This window comes from Gallinula chloropus, assembly GCF_964237585.1.
Source record: "Gallinula chloropus genome assembly, chromosome: 2".
Classification (NCBI taxonomy): domain Eukaryota; kingdom Metazoa; phylum Chordata; class Aves; order Gruiformes; family Rallidae; genus Gallinula; species Gallinula chloropus.
The window spans coordinates 138,054,145-138,080,361 of NC_140086.1; positions in this window are offsets into that span (position 1 = coordinate 138,054,145).

Below are 26,217 nucleotides of genomic sequence, written 5' to 3' on the forward strand. Positions count from 1 at the left end.
TAAACCAGGCAAACATAATTACCCATGCTTTTTTGTACATTAACAAATGAATTGAAATTATTGTACATTAAGCAACTGATTGAAATAAATCTATTGTGACATTAAGACAATTTGTACATCATTCTAATGAGATGTTTGAAGTTGGATAAGCACATAAGTCTTGATTTTCAGGTTTCTACAAACAAAGCTAACGTAGAATTAAACACAATCCATTAATTTTTAAAAGGGCTGTCTTAAAAGAACAGTTACTTCTTGGATGACTTGATGGCTTCTGGGAATAGAAATAAAACACACGCAAAATTTCCATCACTAAGTCATTTGTGACCCAGATATTGTATCTTCCTGACTCTTCCACCAGGCTGCTTCTCAATCAGGCTATTTCTTTTCTTGGAGTACTTATAAATGAAATTCTCTCGTGTGTTCAGATCATTAGAAGAATTGGCCAGACATGTATTCTTTTCCACTTCTCTTGTACTTTATTCTAACTTCCTCTTTTGGTATCTCTAACATACATTATTTCTATCAAATCTTCAAAAAACGCTGTTCATGAGACCTTCCTTCTCCCACCTTTTTATTTGGCAGCACTAGAGCTTGAGGTTGGATGAGGATTCAGAGAAGCTCCACTGGCAGCAGAAATAACATCTGCATCATAACATAATCAAATTTAACCCTTGCCCGAGCACAGTGGTTCTCCTATTTCAAGAGAGGACACTTGGGTCAACATGACAGCATGAGGCATATGAGAAATTTGCAGTATTCTGCCCTGTGGGAAGTGTGCTTCACCTATTACAGAATTTCAAATACAGGTAAGGCCAGTGGTTGTCACTGTCTCTATATTGGCGGGGAGAAGGAAAATAGGAGGAAATTTATCTTTAAGGAAGATATCTGGTCCTGCAGTAGCTCTTTAATGCCATGCTAATCTGCTACAGCTGAGGATCTAAGTAGTGCAGTTTCTCAGAGCCTGAGATGCCCGAGTTACACACATTGTGCCTCTGTTCTGGTCTTCTGGATTTATGCCTCCCCATTCCTCAGATGTACTCACACACCTTCTTGTAACAACTGCCTTAATTTACATGCACGTCTTATGGCACAGTGCTGCTCTGTTCCCCTAGGAATCCTAGGCTAAATTGTTCATGTGCCTTCCAGCCACTTGAGCATTTCCATACTTCTCCTGATGTTGCCTTTCGTGTTTGAAATGGACTTCTTCAATTGGCAGTAGCTTCATAAAGCTGTTTACTTGCCTTTCTTCAAACCCTTAATTCCAGAGTGACCTCTTTTCCTGAAAATTGGAAGTTATCCAGTTAGGGATGCATGATCTGAAGAGCAGCTATGCCCACTCCATGAATTTCCTTCTTGCTGACATGTTTACAGGGATGCAGGGCTAAGGAAGCCTGCATTGCTGCTGATGGTACTGTGACTATTCTTGGAGTCTTCAATCAAGCCACTTCTAGGAAAGCAAAATCATGATTACAAAGTTGTATGCAAAAGAATTAAATATTCCCATGGAAGCCTTAAAGGGACTGATCTAATGTGCTAAAGCTGATGGCAATTTCCCATTCTATTCACTCAGAAGTGGATTAGGCCAAATTTATTACCCTTTTTGTTTAAATGCCGTCTTTTACTCCTTCCATTTTCTATTGTCCAAATTAAGAATGTAGCCCTTACTCAAATGAATTACTTATAATCTGTTTATCAAGGGGTACAGCATGCCTACATGCTCTTCTGGAGATTGCTCAGTGCTGGCTCTTCCTATGCTTCAAACACCCTAAATGTGAATAAAGCCTTATCTGAAGATACTGGGCTCCAGATAGCCCCTATGGCATACACCACAACACGTAGGAAAATCAAACAAATTATGATAGGACATAGTTCACCTCCAAACAGTTTGCAATGCAGGCATCTGTAAAAAAATATGAAAATACCTCTGCCCAATTCATGAGAAGTTTATAGATCCAGCTTGGAACTTGTTGGGTTTTTGTTTTTTTTTTTTATTTCAAATTCTGCACCTGACAAAATGAGGATGGTGCCTGTTTCACAAGTGGCATCCTTACCTGTAGTACCACTAACTATACAAAATTTGTTTAGGAAGGAAAAAAAAAGATGGGGCAAAAGAGACAAACTGCAGAAATGCACAACTTTCCATACTCAAGGGAAAAATGCTTTCCTTTGTAACAGAATGAAATCACTGAAACCTTGGAACAATGTTTTCACTTCCTTAACTTTTCACGTATGAAACGACACTATAATCTCACAACATAGAGTAGCTCAGTCACCTCTTTTGTGCAGAAGTCACAGTGTTGTAATGACTGCTGAGCACAAACAGAAATAAAACCATCAAGGTATGGTTAATAATAATTTTCCAGTGGTTATTTATGGGCCTGATCAGTATTTCATTTGCATGCCAAATAGTAACTACTCATGCTTGCAGTCCTACGGGGCACAATGGAATTGCTTGTAGCAGAACAAATCAGAAAGTGTTGCTTCGGTGTGCTAGGTAATGGTTAACAAAATGGGAGTTTATTAAAAAAACACCCAAACCTTAGAAAAGCTATTTCCAGATTATGGGATGACAGATTTATACTTCAGCAGATGAACGCTACTCAGTAAGAAAACAGAGCAACATAAAATCTGTTTTGAAATAAGTATAAAAACAGTCATTGAGAATGTGATGCTTTCCAATCATAGAATGAACACTATTAGCCAGACAACACACAAAAATCCTGAACGGCTGGACTATGGAAGAAACCACTGGTAACAGCCCATCACCTGCTTTCATACAGTTCAGCTGCTTTCTGCATATTTTAAAGCAATCTGTAGTTACTTGGTGACCCATTCACCCCTTCTCTAAAACCTTTGGAAAAGAAAATACTCCAGGCTATCAGATATGAAAAAGAAAAGCTCTCTATTTCTCCTCTTCGACCTTATTGCTGCAGTGACAGGAAGAGGGATTCTCCTGCTCTCTCTAGTCTTCAGCTTAGGGTTTTGCTTCTCTGTGGTTCTTCCACAAGCATCTCCAGCACTTGGAACCATGACTCATCTGAGCCCACCTAAGGGCAGCTGGATTATGAGAGGGACATGAATACAGCTGGTCCGTAGGGGTGCTGCTCTGTGGTTCCAGACCTTGTGCAGCTAATGAAAACCTCCTCTAACTTCCCTGCTCCTGCTAGAGAAAGCTGTGAACAGTGAAGTAATTGTGGCATTTTGAGAGCTCATAAAAGCAGCTGACTTTCCTCACTGGCTCCACAAGAGTAAAAAGTGAAAGCTACAGTGAAAATGTAAATTTTAAAGGGGTGGCAATTTACATCAGCATTCTTTGAGTGTCTCATCTTTTTTTATGTTTCCCTGTGCCCCTTTCCCCCTCCCATATATCCTAAGGAGGGCAAAGATACTCTCCAAAGGCACCCTGTTAAACAGCTGCTGGAAAAAGTGACAAGAGGTTCCTTTTTCTTGGAAATGTGCGTGTGCCCAGCCCAGCGCCTCCTTCACAGCACTGAGCTCTCCTGCTCCTCTCCCTCCCTCCTCAGCATGGCTCAAGCTCTGTGGAAGGAGGCAGAAAGGCAGTTGGCTGCGTTTGCATGCGGGTTTCTGTGAGAAGGGCTGGCTGTAAAATTTGACTGTAGTCTGCAAGGGAAAGCGGTAGGTGGAAGAAAAACACTTGAGAAGCACTTCAGTAGGAGCTAGCTTTCCATTCAGAAAGTAAGCCAGACGACCTAAAAGCCGGTATCAAAGTTTCTTTTCTATTTTTTTTCCTGTGGCAGAAACGTCCTTCACGCAGAGCAGAAAGCAGCAAGCTATTCTTAGCCGGGCGGTGGTACCTTTTTAGCAAGTTTGTTTGCCTCCTGACTCCATCTGCTGGGAAGACACCTTACTACCTGCTGCCCGCGCTGCCACGTCTGGCAGAAGTGCAGAGGTGAATCACCGGGAATTCGCTCCCTCTCCCAGCCTCATACTGTGGCTCTCTGGATATTTAAATATTGGGCAGCTTGGAGCAGTCACAGCAGAGAAGTCCTCCTCTGCAATACTTCATGCACACTCACTCGACGCTCTCCCGCAGCGTGGGGGGTGTTGGCTCAGTTGCCTCTGGATGCCCGTGTAGCAGGGGGCTGCTCTTCTGAGGAGAGCAGAGGCGCACAGAACGAGGTCTTCCTCGGGCTCTCCTTTTGTTTAAAGCGCGTACAGAACTTCTGGAGCAGAAACGGGAATTTAGATGACTTTGCCGTCCAGTGAACGCTGCGGCCACCTCTCCTTGGTCCTCCCCGGCCCGGTGCACGGTAGGTACATTGTTCCCGCAAGCTGGAAGAGCAGCGGAGGAGACGGGGCAGACAGGCGGACGCGGGGCTGCATCCCCGGGGCAGGCAGGCTCCCCTCGCCGGCAGCCCAGGCTCCGCTGCGCCCCCACAGCCGGGCCAGCGCCCCTCCAGCCCAGGTGCTCGAGCGGTGGGGTCTCGCCCTCCGCGCTCTCCATTCCCAGAGGGACCGAATGGGACCGAAACGCCCACCCGGGTCAGAGGAACTCCTCTCAGAGGATGGTGGTAGCTCCGGCCGGGTCCCTGGGCGCGCAGGGCCCGCGGTCCTGCGAGGAGCCGGCGCTGAGGGGAGCGGGGCGCCCTGAGGTGATGAACCCTCACGGCTGTCAGGACCGGGCATGCCCGACCCCGCACGGGAGGGGCAGCCAAGAGAAGGGGCTTTCGGCTGCGGGCATCCTGTCGCCTCCCCTCCGCCCAGCGTGTTTTCTCCCCCCCACCGTCCACGGGCGGTGGGGCGGGAGAGGCGCACGGGCCCCCTCGCCCCGCACCGCCTCCGCACCGCCCGCCAGCGCAGCGCCGGCTCCTGCGCGGCCGCCCCGCCGGCAGCAGGCGGCCGGGAGCCGCGGGGAGGCGGGCGCGGGGGAGGCGCTGCTGCCGCCGCCGGGCGCTCTCCGTCCGCCCCGCACCGACGTCGGCGCGAAGCCCCGCCGGCGCCCGGGGGGGAGCGGGGGTGGGCGCGTCGCGGGCGAGGCGGGCGAGAGGAGGCAGATGCTTACCGAGTCACAGCCCCGCCGGAGGGGCTTGGCCCTGGCCAGCGCCTGTCCGTGCGCCGGCTGAAGTGTTCGGCCCGCCCGCCCTCTCGGGGACGCGGGGACCCACCGGCTGGGTGTTGGGGAGCGGACGGCGCCATGAGCCCCTCCGAGGAGTGAAGGGCAGTCCGGGCTGCGCCGGTGCGGGCGCAGAACCGCCGTGGAGGTGTCCCGAGGTGACGGGAGGCCGGGAGAGGTGCCGCGCCAGCGCCGGGACCGCTGCTACCGTAAGTCCCGGCAACTTTGCCGCCTGCCTTTCCCGGGAAGGAGAACGTGGGGGTCCAGCGAGCGGCGGCGGGGAGGCTACCCAGGGAGGCTGATCCTGGCTGGCAGATCCTGGCTGGCATTGCAGACAAAAGTAAGTGGGGGGTAAAGGGTAAGAATTAGGTAGGTGGCTATAGGAGCTCTGCCTCGCAGCGGCTGCTGTGCGGTGCCACCCCGGGGGAAGAGGCACGGGGGTGCGGGCGGGGCGCGGGAGTGACCGCAGCCTCGGCGGGGCTCCGCGGGGTGCCGGGGGTGCCGGGGAGCAGCGAACCCCGGAGTTTCTGCGGCAGCTTTTGCACTGGCGAGCAGGTCGCTGCCGTTACGGTAGGGACTGTTCTCCATCCTGGAAGTACAGGGCATTTAAATGACACCTGAGTCACTATCCCGTGCTTCCCATTCATGTCAGATATTATTTCCGTGTTATTTTTCATCTGCTGGCCTGATACCTGTACTTTCTTTGTCATCTGACACCGCAAATGAAGAAACAACATTAGTAGGCTTCAGAATATTGCCACGAATGACAGTAGATTGATGTATGAGACTATTTACTGGATGTGTCCAAGTACAATATAAACGCCTGCCAATTTTGTCTTTAAATTGCTATATTGATTTCATTCTTCGGGCTTTTTGGCAAGGTTAACATGGTTGACCATTTGTAAAGAACAGAAAAAAACCCTTCTGGTTTATTTTAGTTATAGAATGTCAATTGTAACTGAAGTGATGAATGAAAAAAACAATTCATAGAAAGAGTAAATAGAAAGATGTGTATCCCAAGACCTCTTGAAGTCAATATTGTCAATATGTAATGGATACCTTCCTGCCACACTTTCATGTATGCTGGCTACTACTTGAGCTTCTTAAGGGTAATACAGTGCGGGATATTCTTCCCAGGACTGTGCCCTTTTCCTGCTACCATAGAGTTAAGTAGATTGGCTAAAGGGAGTTTAGAATGAATTAATCAAGCCATTGCATTAAAATGCCTTTGTCTCGTTGTAGGCACTGAATGAAATAAAGCTCTTCCTTCTGCTGCTTTTGCCCTCTGGTCTGTGTAGGATGCCACTCAGGTGGAGAACCCTCGTGTTGGGTCGGTGGAAGGGCTCCTACACTGCTCTAGAGCTGAATGTGTCAGGGCTGACCAGGGCAACATTTCGCTGATACCAACAGCTCAAACTGCAGGTGGTGTCAAGCTGAAGAGGGAATTTAATTCACCGCTCAGAATCCTAAGCTAATTGTCAAGTAGGTAAATTAAATACAGGAGAGCTAATATTTCCTTTTAATTTCTTCATACATCTGACAACCTTTACCAGTAGGTAACCTTTGCTGAGTTACCTCTCTGGTGATTACTATACCTGTCACATGCTGGCTGACATGAAATTGTTCTGAAGGACCAAAAAAAATCTGTTTCAGTACCTATCTCTATGTAGTAAAGTATGCTAACTTTATAAATCTTGAGTAAATATTGACCCTAGTAAGATCAATGACAAAATCCCAATCAACTCCTCCAAAAAGTGGGCTCCAGTATAGGTCTTCATTATTTAAAGTGCGTGCCAGTCAGTTTTGGTTAGAAATTCAAGTCACAATCTTTAAATTCTGCTGATGATGGCACTTCTAAGAACTCTCCGTAGCACTGCTTTAGAATCATGGGTAAGAGCCACACAGGTCTTACTATTAAAAAGAAAAAAAAAAAAAGAAGTAGCATATGTAATAGACCATGCTGTGCTTTCAAGAGGAATAGGCCGTTCAGATTTGCCTTGTACTCCAGTTTTTATGGGCAGTTTCATCAGAATACATCATGGAGAAGAGGAGACTGGGGAGTGACCTTATTAATGTTTATAAAGATGTAAAGTCAGGAGGATGGAGCCAGGCTTTTCTCAGTGATGGCCAGCGATTGGACAAGGGACAATGGATACAAGATGGAGCGTAGGAAGTTCCATGTGAATATAAGGAGGAACTTTTTCACTGTGAGAGTGACAGAGCACTGGAACAGGCTGCCCAGAGAGGTTGTGGAGTCTCCTCTGGAGACATTCAAAACCTGCCTGAATGCATTCCTGTGCGATTTAGTCTAGGTGATCCTGCTCTGGCAGGGGGGTTGGACTCAAGGATCTTTCGAGGTGTTTTCCAACTCCTAACATTCTGTGATTCCATGATAAATAAGTTAGATTGCAGTTTGTATTTGTACCATATTTTAACAGAGGTATTCGGACAGTGTTGGGGGAAATATTGTCAGATTATGTTGCCTATGTCAAATCATTTCACAAATAAACTGCTAAATACTTTACTTACAAAAATGTCAGCAAACAATTGAGCTGTTACTGTTTAGTTCTCTGTAGCTCTTAAACTTTAATGTGAGATGAACAGGAGCATCTTTTCTAAAAATCTTCTTGAAATTTTACTGATTAATATACTCACGAGGATTAGGTTAATGAAGTGACTGAATCCAGTTTAGTAGAGCTTTTTTTCTTCATGTCTACAGCAGAGCAGTCTGGAAAACCACCACAAAAATGTAGAGAATTTTCATTAATGATAAAACCCATGTTCCACACAGTATTTTCTGAATTGTTTTTCTTCCAACTTAATTCCAGATCAAAGTAGAATGGAACAATGCTTAAGTATTATATGTTAATTTTAAATCTGTAACTATGGAACTATAAGAAGCTAAATGGGCACTTGCAAGTGTTGGCATGACCAACGTAGCAGCCAATAATTTGCACTAATTTTTGTGTAAGCAAAAATGTAAGAAGAAAGAGCATATCATGACTTAGAGTTCCTGAAACACACTAGACAGAAAAAAGACACCTCTGTATTTGTTTTAAAAATTATGCATGCAAAGAAAGTTCGTGGGGAAATAAGCAACTAAATAATTGAGCTACACTTGACTGAAAGTTGTGCTAGCAAGCACCGTGAAATTCCGTTCTGAAAATGCCCACTGCTTCTATGTATTACTAAGCCATTAAACTCAGTTTTGTTTTCTATTGTCTGGGTCCTAGCTGCTGCCACTCGAGTCAATATTGAAACTCATATCACTGCTAGCACAGATGATACCTGGGCTTTGCAGGGGCAGTGCTGCTAGGTGCTGAGCACTTTCAAATGCTGTCTGTGGTCCTGCCTAGAACTGCAAGCACAGGGCAAAATTCACTTTCTTGAAAAATTTGCCATGTAAATAGTAAAGAGAGGCTGAGATGTCTTGCTGAAGGCCATGCAGTAGGCCAACGGATGACCTAGGTCTGAAACATGAGTCCTTAGTACCTAGCAAGGGTACACTGAGCATCTTTTAACCAGATTGAGTGTTAACTGATTCTTTGATAAAGATACCCAGAAGTGAATGACCAATGCCTTAAGGTTGTATGTTACTTCCCTCTGATCTTGTTTACCTCAGTATAAACCTCAATGTTTACTAGCAGTAGCCTGCCAAAGAACAGCACATAATTACATGTTGTTTGTTCTGTGCTGTTTTTTGGTCTTACACCCACTTTCCATTTGACATTGCTTTTAGTCACTTCCCTACTTATGAAGGAGTGGGGCTGGCTGCTAGAAGCCTCTGGTGAGTGCAGCACAAGTGCCAGGAACCCCACTGTGGCCCAGTCCTGAGAAGCTAAGTGCTGATCTTTGGATGGCTGCCATGCCTAAGTGACAGCACTGCTTCAGGTACCTGAATCAACTGCTTCCGGATGAGCCCTGGGGTCTCTGCATGGGGCTGTGCTACAGAGGTGGTGGTGTTTCGTATGAGAATGTGCTACAACACAGGGGCTGTAGTGAGTGGTTCTGATGCAGACAAAGCCTAGAAGTAAATTTTGTAAGAGGGAACTCTCATTCTTCTGAAGCAGCAGAAGCAACTACAAAAGAGCACATAGCTAAATAGCACTGCTAATTTTAAAAAAGAATTTTCCTTGAAAGTCAATAATGCATATAGCCTAGATATTTTGTGCTGAAGTTTTTAGTTATTTTTGTTACAGTTGTACTTCCATGCATAGATTTTGATGGTGAGATTTGGCAGGTGGAAATAATGGACAGTTTTTAAAATCTTTCCTTGTGGATTAAATTTGAACTGATTTTGCATATTAAATCCTAGAATCATAGATTGGTTTATGTTGGAAGGGACTTTAAAGGTCATCTAGTTCCAAATCCCCTGCCATGGGCAGGGAAAACCTTCACTAGACCAGGTTGCCAGAGCCTCATCCTGCCTGGACTTGAACACTTCCAAAGGAGGGGGCAGCCACAGCTTCTCTGGTTCCAGTATCACTCAATGCCCTTGTAAATAATCTCTCTTCAGCTTTCTTGTAGATTCTCTTTAGATAGAGAACTCTGCTTTAAGTTCTTCCCAGAGCCTTCTCTTCTGGAGGTTGAACATCCCCAAGTGTCCCAGCCTGTGTTCATAGCAGAGGCATTCCAGACCTCTGATCATCGTCAGTCCCCCTTATCTGGAGTCGCTCAAACAGGTCCATCTCATTCTTCTACTGGAGACCCCAGAGCTGGATGCAGTTCTCCAAGTGGGTCACACAAGAGCGGAGTAGAGGGGTAGAATCACTTCCCTTGACCTGCTGGTCTTTTGATGCTGCCCAGGATGCAGTTGACCTTCTGGGCTGCATGCTCACATTTCTGGGTCACAATGAATTGGAGAACAAGCTAATACAAGATGATGATGATAGGGATATTTGCCATATCACAGTCAATAAGCAGCACTGCTTACAATGGTGGGCTTGGTATGCATCCAAAAGTTACAACTGGAAAATTAATGCCTCATGCTAAAGGTTGTATTTGTGGACATGTTTCAGCTGGACACCTGGTATCCACAGATGCTGTAGGAGTCTTACTTCGTGTGATCTGCTGAGCAAACCAGGGACAGGGGTTTCCCTCACCAGTGAGCCCGTGAGCTGTTCAGTGTGCTCCATGCATTTGAGGTGACTTTTGGTTAAGAATTTTGATTCCTTGGGTGGGGGCGACCTGAGGCCGGTAGTTGCCTTGTGGTAGAGAGCTCCATTTGCCTGCTTCTTACTGCCTGTGCTGGCTTGTATGCAAAGACTTACCATTAAACCAAGGAAGAAAAGACATTTTGTTATTCAGCCATAAGGAGAAAATGGAGTCATTGAACATAGTTGATAGCAAATGGCACTCGGAATGAGAGTAGATGGTGCCATGGATTTTTCTGTTGTTCCCAAAATGCCTTCTGAATTAGGATTGTAAGGTGCACAGGTGAATCACTACTGCTTTTAAGCAAGTTGCATACTGAAGTCCTGAAAGATGGGTTACTGCAAGGATCACCTTAACCTGTGCACCAGAGCCCCAGGGAACCTGCAGGGGGGAGTTCTGTGCAGTCCAGGAGGAGATGGAGTAGTACTGGTGTTCTCATGTCTACATATGTACACAAAACAAACTGAAAAATGCAGTTTCTGCAAGTCCATCTTGTCTCCCGCACCTCGACGTGGCTGCAGTACACATGTCTCTTTCACAGTAATCCCATGTGATTCACAAAGGTGACATGGAGTGGCATCTATTTTAAAATAAGCTTCTGAAGCTTGGTTTTTTTATAATTTACTAGAGGTATATTTAATAAAAGACCTGGCACCAATCTGGCGTGGTGTTTGCACCATGCTTTTAATAGTGTTTTTGGAAATGAGTATGCATTTCAGTGTCATGCATCACATTTCCCACTTGGTCATATCCAGCAGTGTATGTAAGAACCACGTCACACTTTGTGGCTTTTGATGAATATTACTAACTATTCCCAAAAATTGGTTGAATAACACATTTTGTAAGTTTTGCATTATTTTTGAATCTGTGCTTTCACTATATTTTATTTATAGGAGCTCTAGGGGTATGTACTTTAAAGGAGTAGAATGATATGATGTATGCTTGTTGGTGGCTTTGACATCTTGACTTTAGTTTGTGATAACCTCATTAGCTTGAGGTAAAGCACAGGATAGGAAATAGCTATTACTCAAAAGCAGGTGTTCAGAGTGCTTTTCTCTTCCCGAATGTGCTTCAAAGTACTGAACTACCCCTCCACAATTAGAAAAGCAGATTTTTAATCTGTTGTTTTGTCCTAGAAATTGGACACTTCTGCAGGCAATGCCAAGCGAGTTCACAGACATATTTGGAGTTTGCTTGAGTGAAGATGAATTGCGCCTTGTCTTCACAGTTGTCTTCTCAGAACCAAGATGACAAATAAAAAAATCTCCTTTAAATAATGTGAAATGCTTCTGAAAACACTGTTGCTATTACAGAGATGTCAAGGCTGTGCTGAGATACACTTGTAAAAGAAAAAGAAACTAAACTTATATTTTGCTTTTTTATTAGTGACTGTAATGAGACTCCACATTTGGCACAGGGTCCCTTCAAAGGTCAGTTGAATTTTCAGTGTGTGGCTTTTTTTCATGGTGAAATATTTACTTAGTTTTCAGTGCTTGAATAACAAAAAATTGCTGTAATCCCTGGCACTGTTTAGAGCTTGATGGAAGAGTGAAAAAGGCAATCAAAGACTGAATAAATTTATAGAGTGAATTAGCCACTTCTGTTTCTCTCGGGCAGCACTGAGGCGTGCTCTGACACGAGAAAGCTCGTGCGACCGTAGCATTTCAGCTGTGCTGTATGCAGATGGATGACTCCATTTCTGTTAGTTTTGATTTCCCTCCAGCTGGTATCAGTAACAAGTGTTAACCTCTTTGAAGAATCACAGGTAGCTCTGCAGTTGGATTTCGTTGATATTGTCTGTATTTGTATCTTCCCTGCAGGTTGTGTGTGCCGGTACAGTTATCTGTAGCAAATCACACTGCCTTGATTTAAGTGATCTGTGAAGAAGTAATGTGACCTCCCCAAGCAATTTTCCCTTTCAAATTTACCCCTGTTAGGATGCAGTACCAAACTGCTGCACACTGCCTTCCATGCAGAACCTGCCTGGGTCTCATTTTCTATGTCACAAATTACAGGGTTTTTTTGTGCAGAACCATCACCGTGTGATTTGCCTCAGCTCGCTTGCTTCACGTTTCCCTCCATTCATGTAGACTTAGTTCTCTTAAGTCTTGTAGTCATAATCTGTAGCCTTAGTCTGTAGCTTGTATTTGATAGTCTTCATTACCTGTAGCTGTGCAGCTGCTTCATCCCTAGGTCTTTCTCTTACGTTTCACTGCCTTTTCTTCACTGAAACACGATGATGTAATTTGCTCTCTGTCAGCTAACAAGAAGATGATAAGCATCTTTCGGATGGACAAGTATGATTCTTCACAGAAGAGGAATGAATACTGTCCCCCAAAAAGTACAGCTCTTAATATATTACAGTCTGTCGTCTCCCATCCACTGTAGTATTAACAACAAAGGATATTTGATGATCTTAGACTGTCATGTCAGTCCCTCTCTAAACTATACTAGCAGCCTGAAACACCTTGTGGGTGTGATGATTTCATACTCTTAAAACATGCTGTGTGCAATTTCCTCCAGCCTTAAGTACTCAAGGACAGGAGAGAGAGGATGCTTACACCTTCACTACTTTGATTGTTTTAAGAAACTCCTATATTTCTTCTTGACTTTGGTACTGAGAAAGGTATCTAAGACTGCTGAGTTTCCTCATGAGACTAAAAGTTGGATCTCTCCTGATAAGAACCCCTCCTATTCTCACCAGTCCACTCCTAATGAGCTCCTCATTTTCTTTTGCCTCCAAATCCCTACTCTTCAAACAATATGGAAGGTGAAAGAGTGGGTTTGCTGCTGTTACACTCAGCTGTGATGTTTCTGCTAGGATGGAAGCACTACGAAGAGAAAAACGTATAGGATGTAGAAATTACACCAAGTTACAAACAGAGTAGAAATGTTTTGCAGTAAAAGGAGAAATGAGAAGAAAGGTATGGTTTGAATGGTCTGTGTACCTGTGCATTTAGTGGTAGAGATGACCTTCTGGAAAGTTACATTACAAAATACCTACTTAGTAGTAGACAGCACTGTCTTGCATTTACATACATTGTAGCAGGGGAAATGTCATTTATGCTCCAATATTTAATTCTGCGTATGGAATGTACTGTTAAGACCGATCACTGATACTGGTTTATTTGCTTACACAGGTGTTTGAGTGGAATATTGAATCTTAACATTTTATGTTGCAACTCTTCCAGGAACTCTATTTCTAACAAAGTAAAATGGCAAACAGGATTAGTGTGAGGCTGAATCAAAGGGTAGTTTAGTCTGACCAATTTAGGGCATCTCTGGTAAGTCCTCAGCTTTGCTTCAGGCTGTATAAGAACATCCGTTGAGAAACTGAAAGAGTAGCCCCTAGACAGTTGATCATGTGCTCCTGACCCTGCAGAGTTGTAGTGCTTGGAGTTTAGCAAATCCTTTAAACCCTGGTCTTGAGAAAGACTCAGTGAAGGGAAACAAATTGGGTGCAAGGAGACTTCCTTTAATTTTCTGAGGGCCACTTCCCTTACTACACGCTGCTCAAGGGCTTGGCTCATTTAAGCCCTTGAGCTGTTTGTGTTACAATACAATATTTTCCTCTGTGTTCACATGTTGCCAAGTACATTTTGGGTTGAAGCAAGATCAAGTAATAAATAATAATCATTGTTACCATATGTTCTCCCAGATAAAGTGGACCCAGCACTTTCCATTTCACTGTTTTTTATCATGTTTTTCTTTTTTATTGTCTGATGGTATTCAATAGTATATGCTTCTTAAAGACTGGAGTAATGTCAGCACTGGAAAGAAAACATGTATGTTTGGATTGATGTTTTAAATGCCTGCTGACTTTATTGGCAATCAGATCTGCAGTGTTTTGAGGGAAATGTGTTCACCCCATGAAATCCCTAATGTAATCAGAGGCCATCACTGGAAAAAATGGTAAGTAGTCACTGTATAATTCTACCACTTCTTCTCTTTCATCTACCATCCAAAATAATTCACCTCTGAGATCAATATGCAAACCAAAAGTCCCAGGCCACTCCAGCATTTTGTCATTGCTGTAGCTGCTGGAGTTGTCTACACAGTGATAGGAATGACAGAAATCTTTATATTTAAAATAGACTATGGTGAAAAATGTAGCAGCCTCCCCTTCAACTAGGGGAAAAGCAATGAGGCTTCATGGCCTATGGAGTGTGAGATTTTAGTACGGTTAAGCCAGACAGAGGTATATATGCACTGTACACAGATGGTATTTTCATACCCTCACAAAATCTTGGGACAATGTTTTATTAGTATCAAATTCTGTATTTTCTCTGCTCATATAAATAATTTGCAATGTATGATCAGAATCTTTATGTACTATATCGTGGGCCACCAAATGTGTTACAGCCATGCCACATACCAAATAAAAGAACATGTTTGTGAAAAGATTTCTAGAAGTGATGAATTCTGGTTTTCAACTCCTATGTAATTCTGCGTGCAGAAATCACAGGGGTATAACCTTTAAAGGTAGTTATGCCAATTACTTTGGCATAGAATTTTATAAAATACATTTCAGAACTCATTTTACTGCCGAAAATGTTCCATTTTTCAATGAAAAAGGAAGCATATACATGAGTTGCATGAATTTTTTTATGAAGTCTAGGTTTTTACTTTCACTATAAAAATACTTCTGTGGGTGAGCAGAATTTCTATTATGTATAAAAGTATTTTATTTCTAGTAGAATACTATTATAATTCAAACAAATGCACTGTAATATAATAAATATCTTGTACTCTGCAATGGGCATGGTTTAGATGGACAAGTATGCAGCATCCTGGAGCAGATACTGGGGGAGAATACAGCCCTATTTACAGTTGGTACTTATAATAAAAGATAAGTTAAATGTCTTAGTCTTTAATCTGTTGAATTTATTTAGATAATTTCAGCCAGATAATTTTCATAATGTCTGAAAATCTCCTCTAGTTCAGAATATATTGTTTTGCTCCTGTCTGTGAATTCTGGTTGCTCTTGGTCTCTGAGAAGTTCTTGTGCTACCATGTGGTGGTAAATGGACTTGGCAGTAGATGGTTTCTGAGTCAGGACTGAACCTTCTAACGTTTGTGTAAGAAGACACCCACACATGTACGTCCCTGATCTTGCTAGAGCTTTGGTCTGTAATCATTTTTGAGGTAGTGTAAACCAGTCTGTGCTGTGTAACTGAGGGCAGATAGAACATGACTGATGCACAGAGGAGGAGCAGGATAAATAATGTGGAGTGTAGGAAAATGGGAATGGTTTCAGACTTGAACAAGGGGTGCTGAAACTGGGGTTAGAAGTTACTACTGAGGGCCACTGGAGTTTAGGACAGCAAGCATTTGAGACAAGCTTGTTTGACAAGTTAGATGCCGAGGGACAAACTGATACTTGAAAATCACTGACATTCCCAGGAAGAAGCATTTAGGTGCTAGTAGGAATAAGAGCCGGTAACACACCAGAGCAATAGGAACAAGATGCATTGGAAGAGACAGAATTCCCTCTTCTCTCTTCCCCACTAAATATACTGGAGTCATGAAGCCAGGTAGTTAAAAAGGGAAGAAACTGAAGTCCAGGGAAGGAGATGGGTACTGCAGTGGCAGAAAGCTTGGAAGGAGATAGGTCTGACTGGGACCTTTGAAAGGTACTAAAAGAATGCTGACAGAAGTAGGTGGGAAGCGCCAGTTAATGTCTGGGAGAGGACAGGGGTGGGACAGAAGAAAGTTCGAAATGGAGGAGCTCAAGGTGAGAGAGGTGATACTCTTGACAATGTGCTGGTCATACATGACCTTTCTATCACCAGTATTCTGCTATCAGCATATACCTGTAAAGATTTCTGTTAAGGTTTTATTTTCCTTCGGGACTTAACCACAGAGGATGTCAGTTTGTCACTGCTGTGACCAATTCAGCCCCGCTGACCTAGAGTTTTGCAGTGGACGTTAAATGTCTCTTTCCTGAGCCATTTTCACCATAGTTAAAACACTGGCATGCTGACTTTAAGCAACAGGATTTATTCTTCATGGATTTCTTCATCATTCTCTACAACTACCTAAAAGGTGGTTGTAGTGGGGTAGGGGTTGATCTCTTCTCCCTGTTAGCTAGTGACAGGACAAGGGTAAACTGTTTGAAGTTGCACCAGCGGAAGTTTAGGTTGGATATTAGGAAAAAATTCTTTACTGAAAGGGTTGATAGCTATTGGAGCAGGCTGCCCAGGAATGTGGTTGAGGCACCATCCCTGGAGGTGTTTAAAAGAAGAGTAGATGTTGTACTTTGTGACATGGTCTAGAGTTGGACTTCGTAGGGCTGGATAGATGGTTGAATTCAATGATCTTGAAGGGCTTTTCCAGATGAAACCACTCTCTGATTCTTGTGCTGAGCTTCAGAGGGTAAAATGTACAGAAGCTATCTGAAAACCTAGTTAATTTAATCAACTCTGTTTAGTTCATGGCATTCAGTGTATGACCAGGACTTGACTTAGCTAGGCACCTCCGTATTGATGGTAATAGTCTAAACCAAGTTCACAGACAGAATCTGGAGAAAATTTTATGTTTCTCAGACAGAGAAAGGCAAGAAGTGTGCACCTCCCAAACTTACAGAAAGCTTCATTTAAAGCAGATATTTAGTAGATTTTTTTTTTTTTTTTTTTTTCTGGACTGCAGGCAAAGAAGGAGAAAGATTCTCTGTTCCTCCTATTCTTTTGTACAGGCAGATGAGAACATTTATAGATGTCTGTCAGTTCTGAAGCTGACAGAAAAAAATGTGGATGGGCAGTTGGAGCAATTTGAAGGATATGGTTTCAGAAAGAGGAGTTCTCTGTTCAGGGAAGAAGTCTTTAGAAAGTTGAGGACCCGCTGAGTCCTTTGGTTGAGTAAGTCAGCCAACTGTAACTGATTATAAAGAGACTACTTTGCAGAGGAGAGTGGGGTGCTGGAAACTTCTAATAGGTAAAAATGAAATAAAAGTAGGTATCTTAATGGAGAACATTTGAACATCCTAAAATACCATTAGAATGACTAGAGCATAAGAAATACAGAGCAGATTAGAGGACACTTCAGTAAATATGATGACATGTACATGATACGATGCGGGAGGACAGCAATCACTTGCATGCATAGAAGCATCAATCACAGTTCACATGAGAAGAGAAGCATACTGCAGACACAAACCCAGCACATAGCCAGTGAGTATGGAAGTACCATGCAATGAAAAATGAAAAACAGGTGTTTCAGAAGATGTATGTTAAATACTGCTAAGCAAACTGAGAGGATCAAAGCCTTCAGTGTGTGCAGATGAAAAATGTCTCTGGGGAAAGCAGCCAGCAGCAATGTTGCTGTTAAAAAAAGGAGATTTATCACGTTGAGACATGCAAGTTTTAAAATATATCAGTACTGGGGTACAGTTTTTGGGAGTGTCTACAGGAAAAATTGAACCCGCGGCATAAAACAAGGCTCATAGTAGGGTATGAGAACACGTAGATAAAAGTCCAAGAATACAAGGAAGCATCCAGATATCTCTGTAACAGACACTCCTGCAGAATTAATTTTGCATGTAAGGTTTAGCTATTTATTAAATTTGATAACTATATTAAGAACAGTGAAGACTGGAAAAGGATGTAACCTGGCAGGCCTGTGTAGTGCTATGTTTCTGAGTGTATTTGAAGACGAAGGTTGTGAACTGCTTGCTGAAAAATCTAGCTGTAAGGCAGTATGAAAAGTGCATACTGCACTGTGATAACTATTTCCCCTTCAAGCCCCTTGGCAATAAAGTCATTAATTAGAAAAGTGAAGAAGCCATGGGAAAGGGTGCACTTGATGATGGCATTAGAGAAGAAAAATGATAGGGTGTTCCATGTACGCATAGATATTAAAGATCTTTAAGGCAATGAATCAGGAACAAATCAACACAAGAACAATCATGCAGTGATACAGGAACAAAACAACCCACTCATGCTAAATGACATCACTGCCAAGCCCTCTCTAACAAGCATATTCATTATGTTAGATGCACAATTTGGTACTGGAAAGTTAGATAGGACATGGAGGGCAGCTAATTAATGCGTTCCAACAATATATTCAGAAGGTAGTGTTTCCAAAATGCCTGCTGATAGATCGTCTGCACAAGACATATCAAAGAAGAGAGATCTTGAAATAGCAGAATATCTCACCCTCTAACCAGAGTGAATGCCACTGAAAACCAGTAGTGTTAATCACATCATACTGAGGACATTTCTAAATCACAGTTAGATCCAAATCTAGTGAGCAGATGAATGGGAACAGTTGAGCACTGGAACAGATTGCCCAGAGAGAGACTGTAGAATTTCCATCCTTGGAGAAATTCAAAACTAGCTTGGATGTGACCCTGAATAACTTGATCTAACTTTGATGTTAGCCCTGCTTTGAACAGGAGGCTACTTAGGTTCTGTCTGGAGGTCCATTCCAGCCTAGTTTTTTCTATGGCTCAGGGAATTACTGTGGTCTGGCGAGGAAGCATCCGAGCATATCCAAAACTGTGAGAAAAGAAAAGGAACTGAAAGCACTAATCACCCAAAAAGAACTGAAACTCAGAGTTGGGGTAGAGACTTGTCTGCTAAATAGCAGAAATTGTGTGATATCTGTAAGAACTTGACGGAGGAAGAGATTCTATTGTTCTGTCTAAGAATGGTCCAAGAAATTTAGAAAATACCAACACAATTTACCTTGAAATAAAATGAAACATTCCATGGGGAAATACCTTTACAGGATGTGCTGCATGTAAAGAATCCCACTTTTGGGACAACAAGCTGGGGACATCACACCAGTGATGTACACGGCAACATTTATGAAAACACAACAATACACTCAGCTCCATTTTAAACATTTTTCCTTCCATGTCTTAGATCTTGTTTCATCATCCTTCATATGTCTGATATGCTGAGCTACTGAGAGCTGGTAGGGAGGTTTAGAATTCTGGCTTTGTTTAAGGAAAAAAGTGCCAAGCCGTCAAAAGCAAATACATTGGCTCCTCATCTGTGGAATCATGATAATGCTATCTCTCCCCAAAGAGTGGTGGTTTGAAGGTGAGTTAGTTGTCAGTGAAGCATTGATACTGCAGTTATGAGTACTGAGGGAAAAGCGACATAAAGAAATTAATAAATAAGTCTACCGTGCAAGGTTTGATGTGTGTACAATGAGTGAGATCTGTGAAATACCAATGATAATGTATTGAATCAGTTTTCATTCAGTGGGTACAGTTCATCCTCGAAAACCCAATGAAGGAGGATTCCAATGGAAAAAGAAGTGTGAGGGCAGATAATTGAAAACTGTAGTACCTATGCCCAAGAAGGCTAAATAAAGGTTAACCAGGTAACTTTGGAGTTACCTTTGTCATCAGCAAAGTCTTTAATCATCTGATTTTATTAAATGAGTTCTTTTTTTTAATGTCATTCCAAGAGATTCCAAGAGATTCTAGATGAGACAAGGGCACCAGTGATTTACAAACACAAGAAAGTACTGTATGTTTTTTGTTTAAAAGATCTTTCAATATAATTGAACACAGAGTTTTTGCTATAAATCTCATCCATTAGTTAAAGGTGGAAAGTGAAAAATCAGAAATTTAAGAGCCTTAGGCTGTGAATAAAAAGTTCAGAAGCTAAAGCTGATATACTTGGAATTCTATTGAGAACTAATATTAAAGTGGTCTTAATGCCACTGAATAGTTAAAGCTCATCAATCTTAAAGAAGGTGACAGTATGACAGCCAGTCTGTTAGCTTTCACATTTAATGCTAGTCCATGAAGAACTCTCATTTTCTCTGTGGATCATTAGCATTAGCCTGATAAAAGAGGTAGAGCTCTGTTCTTCATCCTCTGCTTCCTTTTAAGGTATTTTTTATGAGAAGATTGCGAACACTGCAAGAGAAATGAAGTGGTGCTAGGGCATGAGCTACCTCCTGTAACTGAAAGAACTGCCATCCTGTCAGTGAGAGTGAAGCATGTCAGGAACAAGTTTTTCTGTGACAGGAACTAATCTGTGTTCTTCTGTTCAAAGTAGGTAGAATAGGTAGTACCCTACACTGGGCAGTGTCAAAGCATGAGGGTGGAAAGTGTGAGAAGGTGGCTTTGGTGTTCTTAAAACTCAATTATTTAGATTTTTCTTTTATTAAAGCTGCATTTCACACACTGATTCTCATAGTATCTTCATCCTAAGCGAACTTCACTCTTTAGGCAGACAGCAAGTAAGAAGCACTGCCACACAGACAGGAGGAGTGTAGTACTTCTCAGGGTACTGTACCTGCTAACATGTCATCTGTGACTTTCCCAGAGAGGAGGAAAAAGAAAATCTATCTTCCACGTGTGGATGTGTAGAATTAGGGTTTTCTGTAGCTAGGAGATACACTCCTAGAGCATGGTCTGTGTGCATGATCAAAGTTCCTTTCACTCTGAAACAAGGTCCCTACCCCATCTGCTTACAGATCTCGTTTTGCCGTCCTGCTTAGAGACAATGTGGTTGGCTAACAATCTAAATACCCTCCCTTTTTCATCTTTCTTCCTGTAATTTCTGCTACCCTTGGGCAGAACTCTCCTTTTCAGAGATTGGGAAACAGTGTACAATGGGTATTCCTAAACAAGTTATAACAACTTAAATCACTGCCAGCCTCTCCTTGTTGGTGAGAACAAGGTCCGGCATGGTACCTCTCCTCATTGGCTCCTCTGTCACTTGGACAAGGGAGTTACCATTGATGCATTCCAGGAATGTCCTGTATTGCTTGTGCCCTGCTGTGTTGTCCCTCCAATAGATTTTGGGGTGATTGAAGTCCCCCATGAGGACCAGGTTTTGTGAACATGAGGTTGCTTCTATCTGTCCATAGAAGGCCTCATCTACTTAGTCTTCCTTGTTAGGTTGCCTGTAGCAGACCCCCAGTATAGTGTCTTCTGTCCCTGCCCTCCCTTTAATCCTGACCCATAAGCTCTCATTCACCTCCTCATCCACACCCAGAGAGAGCTCCATGCATTCCAGCTTGTCATTGACACAGAGGGTGACAACCCCTCCTCGCATCCCCTGCATGTCCATCTTAAAACGCCTGTGTCCTTCCATCCCATCACTCCAGTCATAGGAGCCATCCCACCATACCTCTGTGGTGCCAATGAGATCACAGCCCTGAAGGCACATGCACATCTTGTCTCCTCTCCTGTTTCTTCCCCATGCTACATGCATTTGTTGGACCCCCGATGGAGCTGACTGACTGGATGGAGTGGTTGGAATCCTTTGATGTACTTTACCAGGGTTTCCCTGTTGGGAAACAGGGCCCTCACTGGCACCATCCTTCTAGCCTTGGCATGTCATCCCACAACTTGACCAGGCTAGCCTGATAGTATCCCCCTCCAAACCTAGCTTAAAGCTCTGTATCTCCTTGGTGTCCAGCAAAGAGACTAAGCTCACCTCAGGTTCTCCCAGCGCTTGAGGCTGTGTGTGGTGGCCTCAGAAACTATAATTCAGGGAATGTAGATACCAGCAACCCTTTCAGCTGCTTTTGACCAGCAGACATGTGGGGCAGGGATGCTGCTCTGACCCATGATGGCTTGCTCTGGTGCTGCTGGGGGCCAGAAGCAACGTTGCCAGGCTGATGTAGCACTGAACACAACAGACTGCATCCCCGCTCTCCGCTTGCTGCCTTGGGCTGCCTCAGTGCCAGTCTCAGACATGCGCACATTTCTCTGCTCTCAAGCCTGGCCCAAGTGTGATGGCTTGTCCCTCTGCTGTGCAGGCATGGCCTGAGATTTTTGTAATGTAATTGTTCCTTTTGAGAGTCACAGGCATGACTGTGAGCACGGATTTACAGAGGGGTTTGACTTGCTGACATCCAGGTGCTGGCTGAGCACAAATTATTGTGCTGTGGTAATAGAAGTGGAATGGTAAAAAATAACAGAGTTCCCATGGAGTGGGCAGTTAGAACAATGTGAGTAGGCTCATCCTGGTGTGTGTGAGGTGGAGAAACTGTATACTGATGGATAAAAAGCATATTTGTGCTGTTACCATATCAGCTAATGCACCAAATACTTCCAGTTGCAAAAAGAAGGATACCCTTCATAGGCATAGTGAGGATACCCTTCATAGGCATAGTGATACTGGTTTTAAAATTATGTAAACCAACCCTGTGACTTACTGTACATAACACTTATTATATTGAAGTTTTAATTCTTACTTGAAAACAGTTGATTCGTATGAAGTCTTCTTTGTACTGTCAATGTAGTGAATAGTGACCATAGTGACCATGAGAATATGACGTCATGCAGAGAATTACCATCTGTTTATGTAATTATTATCCAGTTGCATTAATCTGTTAGGGAAAAGGTGTCTCGAGGTGGTAGGTATAAAGGTAATACATGTTAAAGTCATTTAACTGCTGGAGTAGTAGAATTAGTCCCAGTGGTAAGTGAGAACATGAGCCTCTGTTTTGATAGTCCTCTGATGAGGACTAGCACGAGACTGCACACTTTTCTGAAGGTTTATGTTTCATTTTGGAGACTTTCTAAACTCAAAGTAATTCTGCAGGGTTTTTCTGATACTTTGCACTCCACAATTGCAAGGGATGTTGGATATAACAAAAGTAGTTCCTTATGTGCCTGACAGTTTCCAACGAAAAAGCAGTATTTTCAGTAAAAAGGAAATGCAGTAGCTGAAGCAGAATGTGGTGACATAACAATTAAGTAACAGGGCTGAGAGAACCTCACAAACTCAAGAGATATAAACTCAAAGCTGAAACCACATTTTTAACTTTTCCTTTTGACCCCATACCAAGGAAAGCCTAAATCACAGTCTGGTTTTCCACCACCTAAAGCACAATATTAATTCCGTCATCCTTGCTTGTGTGCATCTGCACACGTGTGCACACATATTGCATCTTTTAGTTGTTTTCAGTGGGAAGCCTGGACAATGCCTGCTAGCCTGTGGGAGGAGAATGGAAGAAATTGGAAGATTGTTAAGGTGCAACCTTCTCAGCAAGAATACAGGCACCAGAAGGGGAAGAGTTAGGAGGAAAATACAAAGAACAAATGCACATGAAACATGCTGCTGCTGCTGCTACTACAAGAGAAAAAAAGGATACATGACAAGGCTGGCAGAAAAGAAAGAAAATCCTGAGCTTAAAGGAGCACAGAGAGCTATTAATTTTATATTTTCTGTTAATTATTAACACACAACCTCCCCCCAGGTGTGTCTTAAGGAGCTTTCCTGCAAAGCAGGCTGCTTCAGTTTTCTAGGATGTCCTGATTTCCCTCTCCAGGTCTTTTGCCGGAGGTTGATGACGTGCCCAGTAGGTGTCATCCTTTTAACACACTGCACTAGCGCTGCTTTTTTCGTCGTTTCCTTTAAAAGCTTTTTTTTTTTTTCTGTAGAATTTAAATTGATTATCACAGGATCGGCAGATGCAAGACTTTAAGTCAAAGCTCTCAAGTTTGGAATCTCCAATCTTAAAACCCCCTGTATTTGGGAGTATAAATGGAAGAGAGAGCCCCTCACTAGTTCAGAGCAAGTTTCTGAGGGAGTTTACAACAAGCTACAGCTTCACAGCACCTGCTGAAACCACTGCTGTGGTTTCTAACTTAAGGACTGTGGTCTAACTTAAGGACTCATTTTTGAAATGCAATGATTAGGACATCATGTTTACATTTGAGCAATTTACAATAGAAATTGTGACACCTCATTGTCTGCATGTAATTTATTTGTGTTGCATCTTGTTCATTTTTGAAATCGGTTCAATTTTTTCTTCCTAAGAAATAATCCCGACAAGAGGTGGGGAAATGGGTGTTGTTGCAAACCCATCTCTGTTTATATGTTTGCAGGTAATTCTAAATATGAATGAGCTTCAAACTCCTAGTGCTTGGTAGAGGACATCAGTACCAGGTACCATCCATCCATTTATTTAAACCAGTGCCTTGTCTGAGAGCACATAGAGACTTCACAGACTGACATCAGGTGGAAAACAAATATGCTGAAAATGTTTGGAAATGTGTGGTGGATTGAGAAAGCATTTCCAAACATACATTCTTCAAATTGAACAGCCACCTCCTGGTCTGCCTGCAGGTTCACCTTCCTTGGAGCAGAAAAGTGGTAGAAGTCTGCTCCAGTTTATCATTGCTGGAAACAACTCAGAAAAATCACAGCCACTGTCTAATGATACAGGATCTGAAATAAACATACTTAGTAGCTGAGAAATTCTCACTAGTTCTGAAGCCCTCTTTGCACAGAATAGGGTTGACAGATCTGTATCAAATGGAATATAGACTGATTTTTAAAAAAAAAATTTCTCTGATTGACTGCTCTGAAGTTTGTGAACTACTAAGGGGATAAAGATGCCATGTCCATTGCTTATCTGCAGTGGCTGAAATTGTATCTCGAAGTCCTAGCACTGTAACAAGTCAATCATCTAGTTAATTTGCATCAGATTGTCAGGTCGCTCTGAGAAGTAAAGTTTAAAGAAGTCAGGTTGAGATATTTTCATTCATTCTGTCATGTAAGGGAAATTTATCCTGAATGTGTATTTCATCACAAATTGTGTTGAGAATGTTGTTTTTCAGGGGCATACAGCTCATTTAATATTCTCTATTAATGCTTGCTCAGTGTTGTGCTTCTCACATAGAGATGGGTCAAAGGGTCTGTCACTGTTACTTCTTCCATCCTTGTATATGCTGCCTGGGCCCATCTATCTTTACAGCGACAAAACTCCCCAAAAGACAAAAGTAAAAAAAGATGGTGGCTTATTGCTGGTATATATTTAAAGCACATAATATTTCCAGGGCTAGAAAAAGCTCCTTTACAGCAAGAGTATGGGGAAATTTTTCCTGGCAGAAGTGGTGAAAAGCAGTACCACATTAAATGAGTATGTCTGAGGACTGCAAGGATTATCTTCTAACTATGTGCAAACTGCAAAGTCATCTTCCCAAGTCTGCAACAGACCGTCTCAGTTTATCTGCTACCAACCATTGCTTTCCCAGGTTATACCAGACTGGAGCTCAGATGATAGCTTCATATCCACCCCTTGTAGTGTACGAATCATGCCAATTTAGAAAACTGCTGCTGTTGTTTGGAAAAGCCTCAGAGTAGCTGTATTACTAGCAATGGAGGAATGACTCCAATAAACAAAGTTTCAGACTTGGATGGACTGATGAAGTCTTCTAAAACAAGCAGTATGCTGGAGGAAAGTGACAGGGCAAAATTCCTTCTTCCTTTGAGCTTGCATCAGAGGTGGAGTTTCAATATGAGACAGACATCGGGGAGGGGGGGGGGGGCGGGGAGGCAGAGAGATAATAATGCAGAGAACACCCCAGGCAGTGCTCTCTTAGGTGTCACAGTGTGCACCGTCACAGCAGACAGATGTATTTGTCTCATCACTTGCTTGCTGATGCTCCAAAGTTGCTTTAATGACTCATCTTCATTGTTGATGTTAAAGCAGTAGGTGTCTGGTAACAAGGGCTGCCTGTAATCATAACTCAAGCTCTGTGGCAATTGCTTAACAAATCGGCAACCTAGTCAGTGCGTCTGTCACAGGTTAATGTGCAAGCGTGGGGGAACTGGCTGACATGGGAACCCCCAGAGGTGTTTCCAGTCTTTGTGTATTGGAGCTTGCTCTTAGATTTCACTGAGAGGTGTGCAGCACCAAACACTGCTGAGCAGGTACCCGAGGAGGGCCATGTCAGGAAGTTTCTTTTTTTTTCCCAATAAAAAGTACCCCGTATTGCTGCACTGTAAGTGCTCTGTAGGAATGACACCCCACACACTTAGGCAACCTGAAGAAAGGAACAGTCTCTGAAGCACCTCTCAGTGGTTTGTTAATGTCAAATTCCATAGGAAACCTTCATCCCCGTGTATTATTGCAGTCTCTTTAACTTATACTTTTGTCAGTCTCAGAGGAGTTGGAGACTTCTCTTCAGGGCTTTTCAAACATCAAGCCAAAAAACCTTCCTGTGCCGGAAGGTTTACCAGCTAAAGGCAAGAGAAAGGTTTAGTCAATGTTGATAGAAACTG